General features: G+C 36.5%; 1 protein-coding gene across 30 annotated transcripts in view; it reads right to left on the bottom strand.

The window, feature by feature from the left end:
* Positions 1 to 20,341, bottom strand: part of PTPRD (protein tyrosine phosphatase receptor type D) — a 1,286,084-nt gene that overhangs the window by 458,615 nt on the left and 807,128 nt on the right. For all 30 annotated transcript variants that reach the window (XM_041120674.1, XM_041120677.1, XM_041120678.1 and 27 more), the window contains one exon: positions 16,143 to 16,186. The gene's annotated coding sequence lies outside the window, so the exon portion shown is untranslated. Of the gene's footprint in view, positions 1 to 16,142; positions 16,187 to 20,341 lie in introns of those variants that run through there.

Raw genomic sequence — 20,341 nt, 5'->3', positions numbered from 1 at the left:
TTGCAATTTTGTACCCAATTTTTTTGTGTTGATTTCTTCCAGCTAGTTCTTTAATTACTTCTTATATGTTATGATAGATAAAGATTGCAGTGATGAATAAGATTTATAAGCAATGAATGTGTCACATCCTTCAAACTTTTTATGCAAAGCAACACTTCATAAAAGGAAAAGGAAAATATTTTAGAAAGGTATATCATGGAGGAGAGATAATATAAACGAGAATGAAAATATTTATGCATAAGAAGAAGCTTACCCTGGGCTGAAATTCAAGCTAACAGCTCATGTATTTGATAATGAATACAAGGATGGTATATCTTTCATTATGCAAAAGCAAGGATGCTCTGGTAAATAAGCATACTGAAGAAAAAAATGTCAGATGCAAAATATGTGCGTATGGACATGTAGTGTGTACGTTTTTAGCTGTTTATATAAGTTTGTGTTTAAGCATGGAATAATTCCTTTTGAACTGAAGTCTTGTTCTATAGCAGACCAAATAAGAAAGCCAAAATATTCTAACTTCTAGTGCCATTTGCACTGTTTGCCAGCTTCTCTATTCATTATTACGTACCGGCCACAGCATTATATGCTAGACTAATTTGCTGTTTCATTACTAATTCCTTTATGCATTCTTCAGAGCAGCAATTAAAAGGTGGGCCTTCAGCATGCAAGAGCCAACTATTTGAACCATAATCACAACATATTTTACCCTTTGTGCTGGAGACAGTGCAGTGGTTTAGAAGTTACATCCTGGTGCAGTCTCTTAAGATTGCTTCAGAGGTAAGGGGGACCAATTTACAAATATCTTTTTGAAAATATTTTTTGACACAGAAAAAGAAAGAAGGGCAGGGTACTCTTCAATGTGCTGTACTGTTAATTGTTTAAGATATATTTGATATTTGGAAAAAAAGAGAGAAGAGAGAGAGAGAGAATGAAGATCTGTGTTGTCCTCTTCATAAATAAGAAAATCTTATTGTCGTGAAGTTCACTTATTAATATATCTGACTTTTGACAGTTTCTTATCTGATAGTCCTTTCTTAAATGAGAGAATTTTGTTATGCACAGATCAGTCTATGAAGGCTTCTTGTCAAAGCTGTCAGTTTGTTCATGACAAACCTACAGCAATTTTTACTAAAAAGCTGGTCTACTCATTGAAAACCCCTTCCCTGTAAAGAATTGAACAAATGTTTTTGTTCTAGCCTAACAAAGTATGCATCAGAGATGAAGGGATAGTTGCTTAAAACACAGAGAATTTCTGAGTTTTCTGGGAAATTTTGTTTAAGATTTATTTTAATTGTACATGGAAACATCAGGAGAAAAAAGTTACCCCTCCGAAATATTTTGTTTAGAATGAACATTTTATAACAATGTAAAAACCCTCTAATCTCTACATAAAAACATGTTAATTTGCATTTATATTTACAAAATTTATTTATCAAGGTATTTAAAATAAATGCTTTAAAAAAAAAACAACTACTTTCTCTAGCACCACTTACATTGCTTAAACCTTAATATCTGTTTACAAGTAGTTAATTCATGCCCTGGAGAGAAAGAGAGAACTTAAATGAGTCAGAAGCTGATACTTTGTTAAGTCTACAAAGACCAAAGCAGAACTATTCATTCATCTAAACCCACCACCAACAAACAAAAATCTAATGTGAAACATGGGCACAGTTGTGCAGTTCTTTCGTCATTAATGAGAAGTTTTATGACTAAATAAAATGTGTTAATTGAATTCAAATCATTATTCATTAACACTGCATCACAGAAATTCCTCCATAGTAATTTTATGGGTATTAGTATTTTATGCACAACCAGAACTGAAGAAACCTTGCTTCAGATTAAATTCTACTTTGTGGAGTGTAAAATGGGACAGTTATTCAGTTTGCTTGAACACTAGAATGAGTGCTAGTTTGAAGTTTCAGTGGCAAACAGCAACCCATCACATAGTACAAACATATAGCACAGATTTGAAATAGGTCTGTGATCACTTGTCTTGACAGATAAAAGCTACAACAACAGAGTTCTCAGGGAGATGAAGCAATTTGCAGAGGATTATTAGATGGCTGCAGGTTCCTCAAAAAACACGAATAAACAAAAATAATATAGTTGGCAGTTACAAACCCTACTTGCCATAAAGTGTGTTTATACATAAGCCTCTGAGTCCACCTACATAAGTAATTACTGTGTGAGAGGAGTACTGCTCTGTCTTCTTTGCCCTTCATAACAGAATGCCAGACTAGCAACTATGGAACTTGTGAATAAAACACCAGCAATACAGGATTTCAGAATAGAGAATGTACAGTATTGAAAATGGATTTTAAGAGTTCATCTAATACATCAGCTTTTTTCCCCAGAGTGCAATTTTGTCTCCTGGTCTTAATTCAAAGTCACCTTTTACAGCATTTACTGTAACAGTGCTCTTGTACTGTCTGGTCGCTTGTATTTAGTATGATAGTACAATTGATATGAAGGTACTGTGGTGCTAAGTCCCTGAGATTTTTATTCAGGGAATGCCCCTAACCTGTAACAATACAGCTTGAGAAGGATAAGATTGAAATGGATCTTACCCAGATGCCTGTAAAGATCAGAACTAGGACAGAGACCTGCTCAGACTTTGGCCAGCAAATTCCTATTTCAGTCTCTCCAGTTGCCTTCCAATACACTAGTACAATTCAGAATTATTGAGTACAACTAATGACAACAACCAACACTCAGTCAGAAATGTTATTCTATATGTGATTTGCATATATATTGATAAAAATTACAAAAGGAAATGAACTATTATTTTTACAATAGTGTATGACAAGAAATGACATAACTTCATAGTGAGCAATATTTTGGTTTTGAACAGCTTTTTTTTATCTTTATCTGCCTGGCATAATAATAAAAAAAAAGAATATGTATGATGTCTAAATTTCAAAGTGTTGTTGAAAATTTACCTGTTACCTCTGATTAACAGTTTATTCCAGCATTTTTTTCTATTGTAATTAAAAGGAATCTTGTGGAGCAAAAAACCTCATAACAGTGTTATTAGCATCAGAAAAGAGTACATATTTTTCTTCCACTCTTAAATCTGCATAGTTTATCCTCAGATCTAGATTACTAGGAAGAAAAAAGAACCATTAACCTCCCCATATTCTCATATTGTAATATGCTTGTAAATAACAAATTCAGGAGGCTAAGCAAACGTACTGGAGGTAATTCATGCCCTTTGTTTCCTCCCTCATTAAAAAGGTAATTTGGGATTAACAAAACTACAATGGAAATGTTTTCTACAAACCTCAGTATTAATATAAATACTGATAGTTACTGAGAGAAATATGGTGTGTAATCATTTTTTAATTGTTTTGTGCTCTTCCTTCCGAAAAATTTACACAATAGTATCATTTGTGTACAGTGTACATATTGACAGATAAATACAGGACCAAAGTAACTGTTAGACAATCCTTCTGCTGAAAAAGTATTTTAACCCTTATTATCTGTGTTGGTGTTTAAAGGAGTGGGATAAGGAACAAAATATTCAAATTCTGTGTTGCACATCCTCTTTTCCTTTCCAAAGGAACCAAACATTGAAGTTTTCCTTTGACTATTCAGTAACAAAACCTTCTGCTCTTTCTACTTGCCCCTTCTTCAGGGATTTTCCACTTTGTCAGAACAGGAGACCCTGGACCAGAATAGCTATGCTATTTCTGATGGGCAGCTAGTTTGACAGGACTTGAACACATAAATCAAAACCTCTGTGCTTAACAAGCATGGATAGAAACAACTGGATCTGAACCATTAAAATCCCTGTATTAAAGGTAGAAATTTACACATTTAGTTAGCTAAAATAAGAACCAGTATGTACCCCCTTCAAAGATTGTTCCTAACACAAAGATTTCTGGATTGGAAGTGTTTGAATAAACACTCTCTAGGTATGCAACCAGAGGAAAGAAGAGGGAGAGAGCTGAGAACTAATGAAAACTTCTGCACCAGCAGATAGTGAGACTTTGTACAGAGGTAGGTGTCTACATAAGAAAAAGAGCAGCAGGATTAAAGGATTCAAGGTGATGACTGTTACTGCTTTTTAAAGACAGCTTCTGTCATGATCTGTAAGTGCAGCTTCAGTTGAAACTGATGACTGCAAAATGGTCATTTTTATTCTGTCTATTTATTTAGACAATGAAAGGCTTTCAAAGTCTGGGACACATTCTCTGCATTTTGTTTCAATGAAGCATGCTACAGTCTTACTGGGTGCACTGGGCACGTGTGAACAGATGCAGGAAGGCATGGTAGGTTTTAGTACATATGGGGCTGTCTGAGCCCATTCTTGCAATACGTGCTGATTCTTTTGAATTTGCTGTATTTATACATGGCTAAAGCTTTCCTGGTTAGGTGTTTGGTGTTTTGTAGTTTGGTTTGGTGGTTTTGTTTGTTTGTTTTCCCCTGCTCCTTTTCTCTCCTGAAAAGGAACTTGGAAGAAGAGAAAGTTATCTGTTTGAAAAATTTACTGGTTTAAACAAAACATCCCCTCCCACTGTATCTAATGCGTTAACTTTGTTTTAAGTTGACACAATATGATTTCTGCTGCAAGTTTTTCAGTTTGGCGATCCCAGGAAAATTAAAGAACACAATTCATATGGTGTTAATGACATATATTCTACTTAAGCCTCAGAAAATTACTGGATCTAATGAAAGAGTAAGTAATGGAATATAAGTCCTTGGGTTTTGATGGAACCTAAAAGAAAAGCTGAAAGACTGCTAGAAAGGGAGGTGACCTTTGATTTTAAGAACATGTAATTCTGTTTGTTTAAAAAGAACACAAATGCATCATTTTTCACTTATGGGTATTTATCCTGCCCTTTAAAGGCCAGGTAGTGAGTGGAGCTAAAGTTCATACTTAAAATGATATCTGAGTATCCAATATGAACCACACTTTTCCCTTAGCATTGATTTTGAACCAGAAAAGATTAGGAAGCAACAACAAAAAATCATCTGTAACTATTCCCAGTACAAAGAAAAAAAGGAGCTCACAATATGTATATACACACACACATATATTTGATAGGCAGTAGATGTAGACTCCAAACTTCTTACTACTTTCTGAACCCCACAGAGATAGTTAGAAGAGTAAGTACCAGAATGCTTTACAGATAAATAATAGTATTGAAAAGCTAGCTGGTAGTTCCTATCAGCTGTCTAAGGAACTGTAGTGGAGAACTTAGAAAACCATATTTTTCTCCTTCTCCTCCTCTTGCCACCCATCTCAACACAGATCTGCCACAACAAGCTAATCTTTCAAGCAAAAGCAGTTTAAGAAATACGTCAATCCCAACTTCTAAACAAAAAAGATAAACTCCTTTCTGTATACTCTACCAAACATAGATATTTGTTAGTTAAAATATTATTAGTGAAACACAAGAACGTTTTTGAGGAAGACATATAGTTTCCCTTCTGGAGCTCAGCAGACTCCAGTCATATCTTGGCTTTCTGCTTTCACATATAAGAGGTTCAGATATTTCCCAATGTACTGATTGAGTGAGAATAACTATTTTAAAAATGAGTTTTGAAGCAGAATTTCTCACAAATGTTAGTTTAGGAAAAATGTTCTGGGAAATTTTTTACATTCAATCTTCAAAATGCACTTAATTCCTAGACTTCATTAAATATTTTGAAATACTAGTTGCAGTAATAAAATGATATATACTCCTAGGAATAAATAGTATGTTGGCATATTCTAAGATGGAATATACATATCTTAAAATCAAGAGTAGCTAGTGATGAATACTCAAAGAAACAATTTCTTTAGAAGATGAAATTGCTTTCTGCATCTCAGTTATGAGACACAATGCTGGTATGAACTACAAAATTTAATAAAAGCAGGTTATAAGCATTGTAATTCTGAAAAGAAATTTTCATTTTTTAATGAAATTATAATTTTAAAAATATATTTTTAGTCAGGAAATATCTTCCACATATATATGAATAAGCAAATGCTATGTAATTTTAAATTTCCATCTAGTTCTACAAAACGTTTAACTGGTTGGACACATGGGAAAAACTCATAGCCCTAAAGTTTTACATTATTTACAGCTATTTCAAATCCAGAACCTATTTAATTTGGTATCTGTACCAAATGCCAATGATCATTTTAATGCAATGTTGAGATATCATTTCTGCTGTGGTATAGCATTTATTAAGCCCTAGCACAAGGAGCCTTTTCTCCTATAAGAATGGGACTGCCCACACTTGTAGCAATCAAGACACCTGCATCCACTTAACCCATCCTAATGTGATTGTAAGAGCACCAGGGAGCATGGGAGTTGCATAGAAGCCAACTCTCATCTAGAAGCAGTATGCCTCTGCTAGCAAGGCACGGTCTGTAAGCTAACAAGTCCTGGCACTTTTCAGAGCTCGATAGCTCAGGGGCAATGCTTCATGAACATGCTATTCTGCTTCTAGAGCCAAGCAAGTTCACCCATACGTCTCTGCACCGTTCCCCATGGACTTACTGGTGGACATTTCTGCCAGTGCAGGCATCTCTGGCTCTGTGAATTGCTGGGCGCTGTAAACATGCTTACCTCTTCTTTGGTTTCACTGTGAAATACTTGCCCATTTATTTGATGATGACGGACTACCGTTTTCAGGAAAGAAGTGTGTTTTATAATCAGAAACACTGACATTTGAGGCTTCTATTCATTCATACTGACAGTAGCAGATATCTAATGTTCAGCTGTTATAACAAAGTTCAAAAGACTATTTTTACCATCATCTTATATCCTCTTTTCTAACAATGTGTGCAGGTGAGGTGGAATACCTATGATGAAGGTGAGACATTCAACATAAAGAAATCCTTAAAATGAATGTCTTGTTTTCTCAAATCCTTGCACCAAAGTTACATTTGCTGAGAATTGGGGAAGTTTGAGTTAACTATTATATAAACTTCTTATTGTTACTTCATCCCTTGAGATTAAAAAAAAAAAAGAAAAAGACTGATCTACTGAGTTTACCACTTACGTGTATAATTATAAATTAGTTACACATTGCTCAGACATAATTTAATCGTTTTTTTAAGGAATTAGTAAAATAATACAGTATTTTTTTAACTTCAAGAAAGTCTTTCTGACACACAAGCATCTGTAATTATAGAAGGTCAGAGCACAGGAAGTATTCCATATGACAGGAAGACATGAATAACTTATAGTGTAACACTACCGTAGATCAGGGTCTTCAGGTACTCCTCCAAATTCTGTGTGGATGATAACCATGTTAAGCCTGTATGGCACTCTTATTTCTAATATTAATATTTCAGTTATTTAGGAATTGTAGGTTATGTTTATATTCACAAATGAGTGATTGCCTTTCTTCTAGTCATAACTGTGAATTCCTCCTTTGTTTTCCATGGTCATTCACTTTCCTGCAAGTAGAAAGCCTTTAGCTGAAACGTAAAATCATAATGAGAGCCAGAAATAAGACTTGACAGTGATACCATCTTGCTAATTTTGACCCTAAAACAAAATAACTGGAATCATATATAATGAACTGAATGCCTAACCACTTCCCTACAAAGACCAACACATAACCTAGATTTTAAAATGACTAACAGAAAAAAAAGAAAAAAAAAAAATCCTCTGTGCATCAGAAGCAAAATATTAACATTACTGCCATTAGAGGAAGCAATACATGTTTTCAGTGATAAAGATATGTGTGTGTGTTCTGAAAAGCGTGTGTGTAAGTAATAAGAAAGAGCAGAAAAGAAAGGGAAGGCATAGACAATGGCAGAAAAAGCTGTCTGTAAATACGTCTTAAACCTGGTCCACACTTTTCACTGTGGTTCATAATTCAGTTTCAGCCAGTTTTCCCAACAGTAATGCCAAAGAGGAGGTGGTTCTGGGTGACACCAGGAGAGCAACCATCCTGACATTGTAAAATTGCTGCTGCTTTGATCATTCTTTGATTCACTAGAAGGCTAATACCCCTGAGCCTCAAAGCCAAGCTGTGCAACATGCGGAGGTCAGTATCTTTCTGACCCCTCCTTGTAAGTGGTGAAACCAAGGAGCATGAGATTAATACAACATAGCACATCAAAATTCTTGTTAATTATTTCTCAAGTAATGCAAAACATGAAACAATCGTCTTCCCTTTTCCCCCTTGGGGAGCCCAACAAACCCAGTTCCTGAAGTTTCACGGCAGCAACCTGAATGTCCCTTCTCCTGTCAATTAGTCACTCGAAGATTTACTGAAATCTGTCTTGAAACCGAGTTGGTTCCTCCCTGTCACTATTTGTGTGGCTGTTCCAGGACTTCACACATCTGACAGATAAAAAGAAAAACACAAACACTACACGAAACTCCTACTATTTTTTGTTCTTTGTTCTAATTTGATCTGTTAATCTATGCTTCATTTTATATCAGGATTATAGCTTGTAAATTAGATTTTCCTACCTGGCATTCATCCCCTGGATGCATTTATAATAAGTACATTTATTCAGTGTATTTATAATGGATTTATATAGCCTCTCAGCCCTTATTTTTACTAAGTTTAGCAAACCAGTACCTTTTAGTCTATACTGAAGAGAGAGAAGGTCTCCATTTTCCTAATTATATTAGACACTCTTTCACACCTGCATCTATTCACTTTATTTAGTCCACATATCTGTGTCATAATAGACGTGAAATATTGGCAGAAAATTTCAGCTTGAGGGAAATGCTGTTTTGTCTGAGTTATGTCACCTCTTTAGGATAACTAATCCTAATTCAAATAAAGGGGCAAGTCTGAGCTACCTTGCAGTAAAATACTCCAAAGCATGTTTAGGGATGCAGTGTAGGGGTAGAGATTCATGAGAAGAAGTGGGACATTGGATTGCAAATGGTGGATTCTAGTAGTGAAACTTTTTAAGTAGAAATTGTCTGGTGCCCCATAGGAGCAATTCACACAATTTTTCTCACATTCAGAGTTGCGTAGCACTCCAACTGGAGTCTCTGCAAGGCATTCTTAATGGTTTGAATACTTCCTTATTTATTCTGAAAACATTTCACCTGATCCATACCAGCAACTCATTAGCCTTTTCATGTTTACAGTGCTTCAGGATGCACTCTATTTGTGATCAAACATGAATTCCTGCCCACTTGTTCAATTTATTAGATGCCAGGCCTTTTTGTCCAGAGGAAATACAAGACTTTAAAAAGAGTGAGTAAGTTTTCTTCTTTTGTTACTAGGTTTTATATTGTAGGGCTGACAACCCTGCTTTCCTACATCAAATAGACACTCCTTAATGGTTATAAAGAAATATTTAGTGATGTACTGCTCTTGAATCACAGATAGCTTGCTTCAGTGAACATTTTATTTCACACAAAACTGGGATAAAGTGGTTACAGGAAGAAAAAAGGATAGATATCTCCATGAACAAATAATAAAATCAGCATTAAAATATATTAAGCTGTCTAATAATAATCAGTTTGATTGCTGAGAAGAAGTCAGGTGAACTAATGTCTGTGATTACAGCAGGATAAAAAAATAGTCCAATAGCAACATCCAACCAAGGGAAACAATAAGCTAAAACTTTAAACATGTTATTAAGATACACAGTGCCCACAGCAAGAGAACAGGACTCGCTACATTAATTGCTGGTGTCTAGACCATAATTTTTTTTTTAGTCCCCACAAGTTTAATCCATCCAAAAAAGAAAATAGTATATTAATGGCAGGTATCATAAAACTGGCATGGAATCAATCCCAAACATGTTTAGATTCACAGCTTCAGTTAATTTCCTGTCTTGTAAACACAAAGGTAACAGGTCATTTCAATACAGAGCCACTGGAACCTGTGGATTCTGTATTGCAATTATGCAGTCAGTGTTGATACATTCCTCAAATGGAGTAAATGTTCAGCTGGTATCCATTTAAGGTATCTCCAGGTCTACTTTAGTGCTTTTATCTGGTTAAAAAATGGTAGAACTCAAATCTAGATATTTACTGTAATAAAAGTTACACATTCATACATGAAGGAAAATTAGTGCAATTCTTATCCCACCAGGTATTCAGTTCTACTTGTGTGCAAATGGAAAGAGTTCACATTGAACTTATATGTGCATAAGCAGCGCATTTTCTCTCTTGGCTGTATGATATATTCAGAACTCAGTAATGAAAGCTAGAATGGCTGAAGAAACATGTTCTTGGTGGCTTTATGCAAACTTACACATGAAGAGGTTTTAATTATGTAAATGGTCATGCACTACAGGCAATTTAGTATAATAAGCTAATTAATAACATGGGAAAGGGCACAACTTGCCATTTGTTTTCATTCCTGTGTACTTATTCCTATTTTAATTGACTTAATAGTGTTTTCCAACCAATTTTTAACATGATAAATCACAAGTCATGCCTTTTTGTTAAATCAGTCTGAAGTCTTTTCCTTCTCAATTTCCAATTGATAAAACAATTTCCTTCCGTGAATTTCAAGGGAAAAGACAGCTAACATCCCTTTTGTAGGATGGTGGTACAGTTTACAGAGTCTTTTTCAATACCAGATTTCTATTAACCATCTAGCTGATGACAGAGGGAATAAAATACAGTGCACTTTAAGGTCTATACAATTTTACTGTATTATTTTAAAATAATAATAATGATAATTGGAATCTTATTATTATAGTAGTCATTGAAAAAAAGGTTTTATCAATTCATTCTAGGATAGTCAAATAAGTTCAAATTATGGAAAACAACAATTTAAGAATATCACCAAAAGATTAAGGTTCATAATTCCAACTTATTCTATACAAAAATATTTGCACTGTTTTTATTTGTAAAGGTAATTTACTTAGAAACTTTCTCATAGTTAGAAAAACACTAAAACATTCATGACATTTAAGCACACTCCTGCAAATCTTTTTATCTGGACCGGAAAGATATTTTTCCATGCCTTTCCTAACTGTTTTTTTTAAAACACCAGAAATAAATTATTTGCTCAGCTCCAGTATAATTAGAATTAAGTGTCTGAATGGGACATAGTCATTACTTATCATCCTGCAAACTATTAGGTCATCTTCAAATATGCCATCCTTATAAAGCAAAAAAGTCTTCTGCTGAACTCTTGGAACTCCAGTAACACATTATATAAAATTACAGAAACTGTGTGAAGAGTTTCACCTTGGTAACTGCCGGGTAACTCAGTGCTGTAATCCTAGGAGTTTAATAACTTCTTTAATAGAAATTAGCAATTACATCTATGAACTTGGTTAATGAAGTTCTTGATGTGAAAATACTAAGTAAATAATATCAAATTATAAGACTGATTGTATTTTTTGAAATATCTTATGATAAGTTTATGTCCCAGTACATTATCTTACAACAACCCCTGACCTTTCCCAAAAAGTGATCACTTTTTCAAGCCGAAAATGGCATATGATTCATCGAGGTTGAAGAAGTCATGCCCATTTCCTTTATTGCTGTCCAGAGGTGCAATATGCTTTTAACTGTAATTCTCCTAAACAGAGTTCCTGAGTATATCTTTTCCAATAATAATTTTGTTTAATGGCCTTTCATTAAATTATAAAATAAAAAGGATTTAATTTACAGGAAATAAGATCAATCTTACTTTGTTGTTTATTCTATTAATATTTGTTGTTTATTAAAGACATACTACGGTCTTGAATAATACAGTATTCTACTGAATATTGCTGATATAGTAAGGCAACAAATAATGATTTAGATTAATAGGCATTTTGGATGTTTTTTTCAATTCCAGTTTTTAAGCAGTTTATTTATGTGACAGCATTTTATGCATCGGGCAGAGTTTTGTATGAAGTTATTATCACTCATTTTTTGGTTAATTATTCTTCCTGTTTTCCTTGCAGACTTAGTCCCAGGTAGTGGTGGTAGAGGGAAGTTTGCACTAAAAATCCATAGGGGTCAGAAGGCTGGCTATTTCTACAGAAACTTAACTCAAGAAATAATCAGAGAAGTTTAGTTTTGATAGTAAGTTACTGAATATTTTTCATCATTTATAATATCTTCTTAAGATAGAAAACTAAGAAGACTAGAAGAATAATATTTTTATGTTTACATTTACTTTGAAACCCTGATAGCGTGTGTTTTTATTAGCAGTGAAGCTTCTGATTTGTTAATTATTCATGCTGCATTATTTGTCTTCCCCTCACTCCTTTTACCTTATTTTTTTGTGGTGGGTATTAACAGCTATTAATTTGCCTTAGAACAGTTAGAATTTTTGTAATTAGTAATAGTAGAATAATTTGCCTAGTAAAAATGTCTCTGTTAAAATCACTGTCCTTGTTTGCTAATTCATGCACAGGCCGGACTTCCTATAATGTTCCCATGATTTATATTTTTTCTTGACAAAACTTGGGCATGTAAATCTAAATCTAAATCTCAACTAGACAGAATAGACTTATTCTCATCCTACCCTTTGCATAATACTTTCTGTTAGCCTATAGGAAAGAAAAAAGTGTACTATAAATCTGTCAGTTTTTATAATAGCCATGTCTTTCATGAAGATTCAATGTTTCAAGTGACCTCATTGCAGCAACAGAAATATGAATGGTTTCATGTGTAGCAGGGAAATAGAAACGCATTACTTACAGAATCAAAGTTCCATGAGATTTCAACAATGCTTTGTGAAGAAATTTTAGATGTGCTTTAGAAAGACTGAATATTTTTGTCATGGAGGATCCCAAAACAAATGACATCATAGGCATTATTTACATTTCTTTGAAATACGTAATTAGACAATGAGCTTTCAACAGATAAAGATAGCTGGTGATAGATTAGATTTATTTTAGATACCTTTAGTAAGTCATCTGTATTGGAAATATAACTACTGTTGTAGGACATATTGCTTGCCCTATCCTCTACAGAGTTCAGACTTTGAGCATCCCCTCACTGTAAGATTTTTTGTCATAAGTCTGTTATGTAACCGAAGACTGACACACTTTAGACATCTCAGTGTCCTTTGATCTCCATAATCAGCTTCTTCCTACATAATATGCACTCTACTATAATAAGTAAATTGCAAGCTCTCAAAATCAGCCACAGAGAAGAAATAACTACTGATGGAATTAACAGAGGGCCTTACGGAAGAAACAGCAAGTTGGCGCACAGTCACCATGACACTGAGTTTCTGTTTACTGCACTGGCATAAGCGTTGTTCAAAATTTGTTCAGTAATGTTGTTTAATTGGGCTTAGAAAATAAAATGTTATTTGTAAATATGTTTCCCTTTAATATTAAGCCACAGACCATTTTCACTGTGATTCTTGTTCCTGTAAAAACATGTTGTCCTACATTGCCCTGCAGACTATTTAATAGTCAGGCTTCTGTTAAAGGCTATAAATGTTTCTAAGCAACCACAACCCACTTTAAATATGTTAGTCAATTAGCTCTAGACAACATCTTCCAGTGCTTGTCTCTATTGTTTCTTTCTGACTTGAAACATAAATAGACAGAGAGAGGAAATTTTAAAATAATGCCTTGTACTAATCAAGGTTGATGTTATTAAGTAGCACCTCTTGTAGATAAACAAACACAGTCCTTGGACAGCCCCTGTCCAATGGTACAGTGATGTGTGTGCTTATCAATCCCTTATCAACATATAAGCCAGAAAGAACAGAAAGTTATCTAGCTAGTGACAGTATGGAAAATAAAAACAAAAAGCAAGAGAGGTATTGGTGGTTGTGAGACTAGCTTCTCCTATATTGTCCAGGGTTTTCATATTGTGATTTTTAACACTCATTTCTTTCCACAGAAAAACAAATAAAAGAGTCTCCCCATAAAACAAACCCAGTTTTTACATACTTTTAAAGAAGAGAACTCTAAAGAATGATTTTTCTATTCAAAAGTTAAATATCAGTTGAATTTTGATCACAGAGGGATGTCTTAGGCAGCTTATTCCTGTTAATCTATCATTTTTATTTTCTCTCTTTCATGTTTATAAGCCCCATTTTATTCCTAGAGTCACAACAATCTTTCTTACATGGTGTGGTCAGTTTTCCTTCTTATCTGTAACGGTTTTCCCACTGTATTATTGTGTGTAGACATCTCAGGGAGGAATGTCTGAGAAGAAAATACTAACATTTCTTTAAGTCTCTTATGGCTTAGAATACCTCCCTCCTTTGAGACCTGTATAAAACATAGTTTGTGTTTGCTGTGAATATCCAACATGATTTAACTAAGCAAGGATGAATCTTACTGGAGCTTGATACTTAACAGCAAGCCTTTTCTGGGCTTCTGGTATTGCCACTGCCATTTAACACAAGGTTGAGAGTGACTTAAAGTATAAAATTACATCAAAACAGGGAGGCTAACTTAAGTATATGTCTGGTAACCTATTTAACTCACTAGCTATATTTCTGTGTGTTACTTTCCAGCTGATAGTGTATTCTATAATCTGTACCATAAAAGCAAGAATGGCCAAAGATCTTTGTAACACAATAGCTCCCCTGGGATATAAAGTGGCTAATAATACAAATTTTGGGAAATGTAAGAACAGCACAAATATGTAGCGATACTACCCCTGGGCATGTATCCACACAATTGCACCTTAGGGATTTTCTGAAGCCAGAGGGAGTATCAGTGTATTTACAGCTTTATGGGATTTTTCTTCCACATTATTTTCTGGCTTTCCCTTGAGTCTATGGAAAATTTTGAATCCCCAATAACTTTTTGCAAGGAGTTTTGCATCTTTCCTATAAGCTGTATTTATTCTGAACCTTGCACTCATTACTTTCAGTTTTTGGACTATAGCTTTTGTACTGGAAGAAAAAAAGAATGATTGTTGCTGCCTTTTTTTCCTAGTCATCAGACATGAGTTTATAACCCGCTGTCTGGTCTTTCCTCAGTTTACCTCTGATCCAGATTGAAGAATGCTAGGTATATAGTCATTACTCATACAAAAGCTGTCTTATTATTTTGATCATCCTTTTTGTCCTGCTCCTTATCTTGCCAAATGTTGCTGTATTTACATTTGAGATGATCTAACTCTGAATGGAAATTAACCACCTTCAAACTGTGAGTGCTTGTGATATTAGGACTGTTTTTCTCAGGGAGCAGCACTTCACATTTATTGCATGCTGAATTTCATCTGGCAATTTTTTGCCAATTCACTAGATCATCTTAGGATTCTTCTGTCTTTCTCCACAACGAAGTCAGCAGTTTTACTTCTCTGAGTAGCTTAATAACTCCGGAAAAATATGTGATATTATTTTTCACCACCTTTTTGAACTCTGCTATCAATGTGTTAAACAAAATGGGTTAATGTATGAAACCTGAAGACTCCCCTTGAATACAGACATAATTTAGCTGTTTCATAATACGATCAACAACCCCAAATTTCCTATAGTTTATCATACATATATTATATAGTATGTATTATAAATTGCCAAACTGACTGTACACATATAAAATAATCACAAATTTGCTGTGATGCTTTACTAGCCATAAAGTATTTTGTCACTAGGGACTGATCTACTTCATAGCTATTCAATGAATACCCTGCCTTATTCATCAAAAAGAGGTAGGTCAGGTCATATGTGCCTAACTGTCATATTACCTTATACAAAGTAAGTAGAAAGAGTATTAAAGGTTTGACATATCTTTTTCATACAGCTATAGCTTGCAGAATATTTTCTTACAAGAATCAGTGAACTGCTTTCCAGTCTTACTTTGCCTGTACAGACGAGTATTACTCACTTTAAAAGGCTAGTGTGAGACATCGCATGAAACAGAAAAGCTAGAAGTGTGCAGTACCCTTTGTTGTTACTGCTGTGACTCCTTCAATGCAGTCTCTAAATTTCCATTTAATTTATAGCACACCTTAGGAATCATACCATAGCAGTAAGACTTTCTTTTATTTCAACACTGCAAAATCTGAACTATGATCTCACTCCTGCACCTTAGGAGATATACACAACAGTTTATTACACGATCTACTGATCCAAGCATTATGCTCTTTTTCCTGACTAGAAGAACCTCTTGGAATTTCAAAAAGGATATACTTTCTAAGGCGTACTAAATATTGCCAAGTAGAAGGAAGTTTGTGGTTTATAACACAAAACTCAAACCAAAAGAAGTCATAGGCCTTTTAGAGAAAAATAACTAACATTGCAAAAATCTGTAACAATGAACACTTAGAAAGCGAGTGCATGTGAGATCTTACTTTGAATCTCTGTAGATTTTGCTGCTGTCCACTGAATTTCTCACCTAAGGAAAAAGAAAGGGGCAAAATAAAACTTTGTGAAATGAATAATATATTATTCTGTTAGAGAAGTTAAGTTAAAAATTATCACAAGCAAGATTTATTTTCACTTTCTAATTTTGAATCCAAGTGAAGGGAACATCCTGTGTATTGAGTATTCAATTTCTAATAGCAAAGAGTTCTATACAATTTAAAAGGACACACACTATCTCTGGTTCAAATCTATGTAACAGTAAATCCATATAATACAAAAGACAAAAAAAATTATCCTTCAAATTATGACTTATAAAAACATAAACTCAATCTTTTTCAGTGCACCCAAATGGATATTCAGTGTCATATTCTGTGGGAAAAGAAATATTTTTTATAGACTTAATGCTTAGAAAGTATCATGTACCATGCTTGTTCTTTACACACAATCAATAAATATTTTCAATTTCAAATTGAGAAAATGCAAACATAAGAATAGATATAAAATAAAGAACCTGATCTAATGCTCAGCTAATGTAGTGAGAAAACTTATGAGGACTCCCTCTACGAGGTCTGGAGGCAGCTGTGAGTGGGGGGTTACTCTTAAAAGGCACTGCACCTTTCTATTGAGCAGATACACTTGCTTCCAAAGTATCTAAAAATCACAGGATCTATCAGGTTCAAGACATAAAGGCAGAATGTCTTCAATTTAAATTTGTGTTCTGATCTGCAGTTGAAGGTTTTAAAATCAGTATCCTTTTGTTTATTTAATTGAAAGACAGTCACAGAACTATTCTCAATAATTTTTGGTAGAGAAACAGAGAAGGGACTTTTGGGTGGTTTTGTAAATAGCATAGGCAAAGACTTATGCTAGTTAGAAATCTTTCCTTGATTACATTTTCCACGGCTGAAGATTTAGTCATCCTCAACTTTCTACCAATGTTTTTAGTGTTTTCATAGTCAATCTTAAAAGAACCTGGGTAGAGAGGAGAGCTGTTACTTTAATGTTATGGTGTTGCTCGACGCAGTTCTGGAGGAATCAAAATCTTTGGTTGAAATACTCCCCTACTTCATACATTTTACAAAGAAACAAGCAGATAGTTACAGTTTTCCTTAGTAAACACCAATATATTTCAAATTCTAAAAATTAAAGTAATATTACGGAAACTTGGTCAGTCTATTTGAAAAACCTGTGCACAGAAGTGGAACTGACGTGTTTTTATTCTTGCAGAAGCCCTCTGATACTTGCAGGTTTATGTCCAACACAGGCCAATCAGGTCTTCCTGCCTTCCCTGACTATTTTCACTCTCCCGTCATATAGGAGTAGACGATGGGCTGGCTTAGGTATACCTCGTCCTGCTGGACCTTGGGCTGGAACCTTGCCCATAGCTGGGAAACAGTGGGTATGTCCTATGTGCCCCATGCTGCTTTCTCCCATATTCTGCCCATGTTGCTGGCCAGAGAAGAAGAATGAAGAGAAGAGATATGGTTAAAGCCAATTTTCATTCAGTTTATGGGACTGCAGCAGCAGACACAAAAATGGAAGGAAGGTGTCCTGGGTTCAGCTGGGACAGAGTTAATTTTTACAGGAACCTGGGAGGTGGGGGGGCATAGCCAGGGCAGCTGACCTGAACTAGCCAAGGAGCTATTCCATACCATGTGACATCATGCTCAGTATATAAATGGGGAGTGGGCCGGGGGGAGGGCTCTCCTGCTCTCTCTCTCTCGACTTTTGGTGGGGGAAGTGGCGGAGCGTCGGGTCCCGGGTGGTGAGCAGTTGCACTGTGCATCACTCTTTTCTGTATACTCTTTCATTAGTACCGTCGTTGTTGTTGTAACTTTTTTTTGCGTTGTCCCAGTAAACTGCCCTTATCTCAACCCTCGAGGTTCCAGGTTTTTTTTTCTTTTCTCTCCTCCCCCCTATCCCACCGGAGGGGGGCGGGAGGAGTGAGCGAGCGGCTGCATGGTCCTTTGTTACCGGCTGGGCTGAAACCACGACAGTCCTTTTTGGCGCCCAACGTGGGGCACGAAGGGTTGAGATAACGACAGATCTGGCTAGAGCGTGTTGAAACAAATTTGTCATACGCATTCCTTATATTAGATAAATAGATGTTAGTCACAATGTTGATTAGTTTACATGGTGGCGTTTTGTAAGTCCTTAAATGCTCTATGTATTGCCTGTAGTTACGTTTCTCACCTCTGGGAGAGTGATTGGGATTATCATTTTGCTGTACTGGGCAATGTCGACTTGTGAAATGATTACATCACTGGTCATGAGGTTAAGCTGGTATCTGTATGAGGCAGTGATATCATTTCCATACTTTGGGCACCTTCTATCGGATTTTATTGGTAATTACAGCCAATCCATGGGGAAGTTAGGGGGGGATACTTCCCCCCGTCCGTTCGCCTCCCTTTTCTCCTTCCGACTAATTACAACAGCTTTTGAGAACTTTGAATATTCTTGGGATGCACAAGCCAGTGTGCTGTTAGTGCTATGCCTCCTGAATACGTCTCAGGTCTTGTTTAGGGCTACAAAAAGGCTCTTTAAGAGTACCACCCAGAGATCTGCCCCAAAGCTGGATATTCGTGGGTGGCACGGCATGTGGGAGGATATGGGCAGGTATCTAGAGAACTTCTCACCCCCAGTGGCTTGGAAGTTCACTCCCGAACAACTACAGAACCCTCATGAAGTGGTAGAATATTTGAAAGAAAAATGCTGTGGCTATTCCAAAGACGTACAACTCGCTGCACTGTGCTGGGCCCTGGCCAGTATCTACCAAACACTGCTTGATATTAGGCAGCACCCTCAGGGAGAAAAGGGGGAAAAGATGGAAAACAGGACAGCAGGCACCGTGGCTACCCCAACCCCGACAGCAGGCACCGTGGCTACCCCTACCCCGGCAACAGGCAGCGCGGCTACCCCAACCCCAGTGACAGATACTGCAGCTAAACCAGAGAACCAACCTGTGCCAGTATCAGTCGCTCGTGTACAGAAAAAGAAACACACAAAGAAATCAGTTCGCTCAGTGAGAGATGAAGATGAACCAGGGTCATCATGAGAACAGGAGGAAGAGGCAGAACCTGAAATAATCACCCGATCTCTATCCCTGAGTGAGTTGCGTGACATGCGAAAAGATTTTAGCCGCCACCCAGGTGAGCACATTGTTACCTGGCTGCTCCGATGCTGGGATAATGGGGCTAGTAGTGTGGAATTAGAGGGTAAGGAAGCCAAGCAGTTGGGATCTCTATCTAGGGAAGGGGGCATTGACAAGGCGATTGGGAGAAAAACACAAGTCCTCAGCCTCTGGAGGTGACTTCTGTTAGGTGTAAAGGAAAGATACCCCTTCAAGGATGAAGTTACATGTCACCAAGGCAAGTGGACCACCATGGAGAGAGGTATCCAGTACCTGAGGGAATTAGCCATGCTGGAGGTGATTTATAATGATCCAGAAAATGCGCAGTCACCCATAGACCCAGATGATGTCCAATGCACACAACCCATGTGGCGGAAGTTTCTACGAAGTGCACCACCAGCCTATGCCAACTCATTGGCAGTAATGTCCTGGAAAGAAGGCCATGGACAAACGGTGGATGAATTGGCTGTCCAACTCCGGCAATACGAAGGAAGTCTCTCTTCCTCCCTACGGGCCTGTGTCTCGGCTGCGGAGGAATTGTCCCGAGAGTTCCAGCAATTCAAAGCGGATATGTCTTCCTCCCCACCTGTACAGGCCCGCATCGCAGCTATTGGGAGTAAGCATTCCTCTGCCCAAGAGAGAGGAGAGAGAAAGTACACACGACGGGCTAACCTGTGGTTTTACCTGCGTGACCATGGAGAGGACATGAGGAAGTGGGATGGAAAACCTACCTCAGTCCTGGATGCACGGGTACGGGAGTTGCGAGCAAAAGCAACCAGAAAAGAGGATTCTTCTTGGAAAACTGCTGCTCCAGTTTCCTGTGAGCAGTCCCCCAGATGCACTAGATGGGCTGATCACATTTCTGATCCTCTTGAAGGGACTTCTGATTCACGTGTGCGAAAAGTGAGTAACGAATATTCTAACCAGGATTAGAGGGGCCCTGCCTCCAGCCAGGTGGAGGAGAGGGACAACCGAGTCTACTGGACAGTGTGCATTCGATGGCCTGGCACACCAGACCCACAGGAATATAAGGCTCTAGTAGACACTGGTGCACAA

The sequence above is a fragment of the Aquila chrysaetos genome, chromosome Z, assembly GCF_900496995.4.
Source record: "Aquila chrysaetos chrysaetos chromosome Z, bAquChr1.4, whole genome shotgun sequence".
In the NCBI taxonomy this organism is placed as follows: domain Eukaryota; kingdom Metazoa; phylum Chordata; class Aves; order Accipitriformes; family Accipitridae; genus Aquila; species Aquila chrysaetos.
The sequence above is the reverse complement of the archived record's forward strand: the minus strand, read 5'-3'. Positions and strand labels throughout refer to the sequence as shown.